The sequence below is a fragment of the Artemia sp. Qi Xiang Cuo genome, chromosome 10, assembly GCF_049724085.1.
Source record: "Artemia sp. Qi Xiang Cuo chromosome 10, ASM4972408v1, whole genome shotgun sequence".
Classification (NCBI taxonomy): domain Eukaryota; kingdom Metazoa; phylum Arthropoda; class Branchiopoda; order Anostraca; family Artemiidae; genus Artemia; species Artemia sp. Qi Xiang Cuo.
Window position 1 is genome coordinate 49,731,141 of NC_142803.1, and position 6,887 is coordinate 49,738,027.

At 34.2% G+C, this 6,887-nt stretch overlaps 1 protein-coding gene across 1 annotated transcript in view; it reads left to right on the forward strand.

Moving 5' to 3' along the window:
• The first annotated feature begins 801 nt into the window (after window positions 1-801).
• Window positions 802-6,887, forward strand: part of LOC148947851 (uncharacterized) — a 70,468-nt gene continuing 64,382 nt past the window's right edge. The window contains exon 1 of the mRNA XM_089095489.1: window positions 802-864. The gene's annotated coding sequence lies outside the window, so the exon portion shown is untranslated. The remainder of the gene's footprint in view (window positions 865-6,887) is intronic.

Genomic DNA, 6,887 nt, shown 5'->3' on the forward strand with positions numbered 1-6,887 from the left:
TATCTATATTAAATATCTGACTCCTTTTTGTCAGTAGTTCCTAAGCTCCTTCTCCAATCCTTATTTGCTTGGGCGCCCATACGAGGGGGGGCATGGGGGCGCCCGCCCCCTGGCTGAATGATGTTGCCTTATTTTTATATTTTTGTTCTGAGATTTCTATTATATAGCATTAAAAGTGCCAATTAGACGAGGTTTGCCCCCCCCCCCTGGAATTCAGCTTATGGGCACCCATGCTTATTTTTAAACATTCAGTCCACTTTGTCTTCCAATATCTTGACTCAGCAGTGCGTACACATGTTCAGGTATATTTTTTTAGTCTTGCCAAAACAGTACATAATCATCTTTTGGAATTTTAGTACCTTGAACGAAAGACGGAGCGGTTTGAGCAGTTTCTCTCTAATAGCACTAAATCAATCACAAACAGGGATAATTAGGAACAAAGAAGGGAGGGGGATTGCATTAAAAAAGAATATAATTGAAAAGGAACGACTCTACCAGAAATAGAAGAACAATTTTTGGGTGCTAATGCGCAAATACGCTGGAAGACTCTTTCCCCAAATACCGTCGCACAATTATTTTGTCCTAAATAAATGGACGTATCTGAAATTAAACAAATAACCTAAAGTTCGCTTAAAAATTAATTTATTCTATCCAAAAATATTATGTTTTCATGAGGGCAGTCTAAGAATAGAATTCAACTCATACCAAGCTGAAGAAGTCAAACTAGTTTGAGAGACGCTGTCGAATGAAATTATTTTCACCACAATTGCGCAGAGCTAATTCATTTTAAATCGGCGTGAGTCAGGAGGTAGTCAGTCGGGTTTTTGCAGTTGGTGACAAATGTTGGGAAATAAGAGAATAAAGGTAAAATGTTTAACGAGTCAAAGCAGATCAGCTTGTGTTTAAATTTTACGCTAGACTTTAAAAGAAAAATTTCGTGACGCATGAATTGTGAAACTTTAAGGAATTTAACTTTAGATAAAGCTTTGGTACAATTCTACTTTTGGCTATCTTGGAAAGGGATTAGGTTAGGAAAAAGAAACTTTCAGGGATGGGTCTACAGGCTAAAGTATGGGTAAAATTCTACTTTGGCTACCCTGGAAAGGGGTTAGGTTAGGAAAATGAAACTTTCAGGGATGGGAGTACAGGCTAAAGTATGGGTAAATCTTTTGCTGTTCATATATTTGACTTATGAATAAAGTAAACATACCACTCGATGCCTTTTTTATACTCTTTCCAAATTTAATAATCATTTTTGCCGCAAATGAATTTTACCCCTACCCCTATATATGCCATATATTTGCACATTAGGGGGGGGGGTAAAGTTTAAACTTACCTCTCATTTGCATCAGAAAGAAATTTAAATTGGTATATAGGGGTGGGGGTAAAATCCATTTCCGACAAAAATGATTATTATATTTGGAAAGAGCATAAAAAAAGGCATCGAGTGGTATACTCACTTTATTCGTAAGTCAATAATATGATTTGGTAAAAATTTACCTGGATTTTACCCCATCCCCACCCCCTAATGTGCAACTTTATACCCTTAATTGGTTTATATAGGGGGGAGGGGGAAATTAATTTGCGGCAAAAATGATTTGGATAGAGCATAAAAAAGGCATTTTATTCATTTTATTGGCTTACAAATAAAGTAAACATACCACCCGATGCCTTTTTTATGCTCTTTCCAAATATAGTAATCATTTTTGCCGCAAACTAATTTAACCCCTTCCCCCTATATAAACCAATTAAGGGTATAAATTTGCACATTAGGGTGTGGGAATGGGGTAAAATTCATTTCTGATGCAAATGAGTGGTAAGTATAAACTTTACCCCCTCCCCCCCTAATGTGCAAATATATACCCTGAATTGGTGTATATAGGGGTGGGGGTAAACTTCATTTCCGACAAAAATGATTATTAGATTTGGAAAGAGCATAAAAAAAAGGCATCGAGTGGTATAGGCCTATTCACTTTATTCGTAGGTCAATAATATGAACTGCGAAAAATTTACCGAAGTGTGCCACGGAAAGGTATTTTGAAGTACCCAGCTCCACTCCTTCTCCCTCTAGACGGTCCTGAAATTTGCCTCCATGACAGGTCCTATACCTATTGAAATCTTGACAAAACAATATTTTACCTTAATTTTCAATTATCGGTTTCTTTTTCTCTGGCTTTAGTTCTGAACATGCAATTCCTGTTATTTGAGTAGAATTTTAAGCCATATCAATGTGTTTTTTTTCAAATTTTGGAAATGTAAATGCATATCTTTAAAACCTTATAAATTGGGATTGAGCCAAGTTGTGAAGCTGAAAACAATTTTGTTGTACTTCGTTCAAGCATAAGATCTATGTTGCAAGGTTTCACTTTTATAACACAGATTTTAAAGGTCATCAAAGGCCAGGACCCTCTAGAGGGAGAAGGAGTAACGGTAGGTACTTCAAAATACCTTCCCGGGACATACTTTAGCCTGTTGACCCATCCCTGTTTCACTTTCTTACCCTAACCCCTTTCCAAGATAGCTCAAGTAGAATTTTACCAAAAAACTTCAAAGAACTCATAAAAATTTTGTTTATATTCATTTTTGTTACGGTTTTTACGAGTCAGACAAATATTTTGGGGGGGGGGGGGGTTCTAAACCATTACCCCCCCCCCGGGATACGGCCTTGCGCTCACCTATACACACAATATCCTTCTTAAGCCACAATCGTCCATTAGCAACAATACAATTTCTGGTATTCCTATGCTAAACGTATCTTTTATATACTGCAATGGAAACCAGTCACGAAAAACCTGTTTTGACGGTTTAATTCAAGACACCGCTGTAGGGTAATGCAATGTATAGCCTGGTTTTCATAGTGTATACGCTATTTAAACTGTTGTTTTTTGGGGTTTAGGGGGGGGGGGTACCTAGGTTAGGTTACGTATTTACTAATGGTATACTTTACCCCCCACCCCGAATACGCAAATATATAGCCCAAATTTGTTTCTAAACTATTATATAGGCTACTCATCCTATTTTGTTTCATTAGCATTAACCAAACTAGCAGTATATAAAAGAGTACGTTTAACATAAGAGTACCCAATTTCTCAAGGGAGGGAAATGTTTAATAAAAACTCTTTTACTATAATTTCAACTTATACTAATGCTAAGAAAATTCTACCTTTTAAATCGTTTTTTCTTCCACCAGATTCGCCAAACGTCTATTTTAACCTTTCCCTCTGTGAAATCCGCGGATTTTCGTCACCACTAGTTGCCTTGAGATGCAGCTAATTTCAACAAACATTCTCTGATTAACATTCCGTGTCTCCCGGGTCATTTCCTTAGAGCCGAACTAGTTTAAAGAAGCTCTTTTGAGACGATCCGTTATTTGTGCAATATACCTTGCCCACGAAATAAGTCAAGTTAGGTTAAAGCTAATGAAATAAAATAGGATGCAAATATAATAGTTTAGAAGCAAATTTGGGTACTGTTGCAGTAATTGGTACACATCGCTATAGACTGTCCAAGGAATGCAGACATGGAGACCCGTAAAGCGGATAATTGCTGTCTAAATTGATCGAAGAGCGTGGTTTCTCAATGAATTCACAATATTTAAACTGTTGTTTTTTGGGGTTTAGGTGGGGGGGGGGAGGTACCTAGGTTACGTTACGTATTTAACATATGCTATGCTTTACCCCCCGGCCCCTAATGTGCAAATATATATCCCAAATTTGTTTCTAAACTATTATATATTCATCCTCTTTAATTTTTTTGATTAGCATTAAACAAACTTGACAACTTTCCTGTGTATCATTAAGTGCACCAGTACCCAAATTTTGTCTTTATATTTGCACATTAGGAGTGGGGTAACCTAACCAAACCAAGGTACCTCCCTCCCCCCCTAAACCACAAAAAACAATAGTTTAAATATTGTAAACGCATGAAAAACCACACTTTGTGGTTTGATCCACACTTTGATCCATTTCTCTATTGCAAATACCCGTTTGTTTGGTTTCCTTTAGTGCTTCCGTATACAGTCTATAGTGGTGGGTAAGATATAATGCACAAGTATCGACAACCCTTTTAAGCTTTTTATGCTTCACTCATCTCCACCAGAAATTTTGTATTGTTTACTAGTTGTTCGAACTTTTTACTAATTAGGCCCTTCACAATGTCGTCTCCAGGATCTTTTTTTTGTGGGGGGTGGGTAAAAAGGCATCAAAATTTTATTTGTTTTCATTTTTGTTACGGTTTTACGAGCGGACAAACATTTCGGGGGTTCAAAACCCCTAACCCCCTGGCCTTAGCGTCTCAAATAAATTCAAGCCGACTCCTATTTTTTTGTATTTATGATAAAAACTAAGTTACAACTTACCAGTCGTATGCTTTATAATTACAAGTTAAGTCCCCAAATTCTTACCCCTTTTTTTAATATTAAAGATAAATATCGCTTTCTATATCCCAATTTGCAAGCTGCGCATGAACACTTGGTTAAATTGATGTCTTTTGAAAGGAAGGCTTTGCATCCAAGGTGTTAAATGGGTCAAACAGTGCCAGCACACTTTATCGGCTCTGAACAGAAGACATAATTTGAGCTTATTAAACACAAATATCATCAAGAATCCCAAGTGGTTAGTGTTGATGAATTGAAGGCATACTCGAATCAATAAATCTTGTATAATTGAACTTTGGAAACTGATTTTATAGAACCATCACAATTATATACATTGTGATCATATACAGAAGTTTTAAGGGGGAATTTTGTCTGGTAGTTGGGAGTGGGTGAATCGGAGGGTTACGTGGGGAGGATCTTTCCATGGAGGAATTTTTCATTGAAGTTATGAACTTGGCCCACTGTTTACATAAAGTATTGTTTATGGTAGTATAAAGACGTGTTCGGGAGGAAGATGGTCTGATAGGTGGGGGAGGGGTGAGTCGGAGGGTTAATCTATTACCTTTCTAGTATTATCAATAATCAAAGGTTCAAATGCAAGAACTTATTGATTTTATTTAATTTATATAAAAATATATAATCTATCGTGATGAAAACCACAAAGTAATGTATATTTTTTACATGTTCTACACTTATATGTTGATTCATATCGATATATATCTCTCCATATCAAAAACCAGTTCTGCTGCTTACACCAATAGCATCTGTCGTCTTTGACTATATCGTCGGGGTTATGGGGATAGTACAATCCTCCTTCGGGTTTCATTACAGAACTCTGAAATTAAAAGTAGATTAAATTATTAAGAAGCCTATTTCGTTCATATGAATACTTTTAATTTTAAAATTAAAATATGCTAAATTCTTGATTTTCATTCTAACTTATTTTCTTTAAAAAATTGGAAAAAAAAACCAACTTCACAATAAAGAGTAACAAGTTAAGGATGAGACAGACATTTGATCGTTTACATAATTAAATAAATAAAAAAATTATATATTTGAAATCAGCATAAAAATATGTTTCTATTGGTGTATCCATGGCTATCAAAATTCCATTTTTTTTAGTTTCGGTTAATATTTAAAATTGTCGCTCCTTAATTACAGGTCCTTACCACGAAATTTTTTAAAAAATATTAATTTTTGTCCTTAATTTAAGTAAAAAAAAAAAAAAAAAAAAAAAACAAGCGATAAAACTTATTAGAGTTACAAAAAAAAACTTATATATTACACCTGTGAAAATCTAAGAAATCCATCTCAGAAAAGTAAAAAAAAAAATAGCAAGCCACACATCCCAAATCAGAGATTTCAGACAACACGCACACCAACGAAAGACTAAGAAATCTAGCTCTGAAAAGTACACTGAATCGAACGGTATGATTTTGATTAAAATTCACTGACTTTTAGAGTGAGTTTCCTCCTTTATTCAAAAAATAATGCAAATCTTCTCAGGCGCGTAACTTTTGATTGGTAAAACATCTTCTCATGTACATAACTTTTGATTGGTAAAACTAAATTTAAAGATTTTAAATAACTTATATATTTCAAATCAGCATAAAAATATGATTCTTTTGATGTATCCATTGATATCTAAATTCCAGTTTTTAGAGTTACGGTTACTATTGTTATATTTCTATTGATGTATCCATGGATATCAAAATTCCATTTTTTAGAGTTTTGGTTACTATTGAACAGTGTTGCTCCTTACTTACCTTCTTATTTGTGGATTCTGAATATGGATATAAACAACATCAGTCACCATTTATAGTTGAATAGGACATGGTTGAACAAATCGTCAAATCGTCAAAAAACCTACTTGATCTAATGAAGTGGAACAGAAACTAAACAAACTGAAAAGATAAATTTAATAATTAATAGTTATTAAGTACATCATAGCTTAATCTACATAAAACTTCTTTTTACTACTACTGATTGAAAATCATTAAGAGTACATTAAAATTTTTACTTTTGGTTCAAAAACTCTTTTTTTTTATTAAATTTTTTATTTTTTTCAAAATCATAAACAGGCCTAACTGAGACATTATTTGAAGTATCGGTCCCTTAAATCCTTGGGTAATTGATTTTTAAATTATTTAAATCAGTAATTGCACGTTGATTAATACATCCTATGTTTAAATTTGCAATTGTATTGTCAATTTAACGAGAATGCTTCACTATAAATAAGGCTATCGTGTTTTAACGAACTTTCTAGGGCAGGGGTAACTATTTAGTTTAAATAATTCTAGGAGGAATTGAGTTTTATGGATGGTATGGAAAAATGGTACTTGTTAAATATTTGGGTAAACATACGACTAAGAAATCTATGATTTGGGATGTGTGGGTTGCTATTTTTTTTATTTTTCTTAGCTGGATTTCTTAACCTTTCATAGGTATGTATGGTATTTTCTTGATATAAAATAGCAGTGACTACATCAGATGGTTTTTTAGTGCAGTGAGT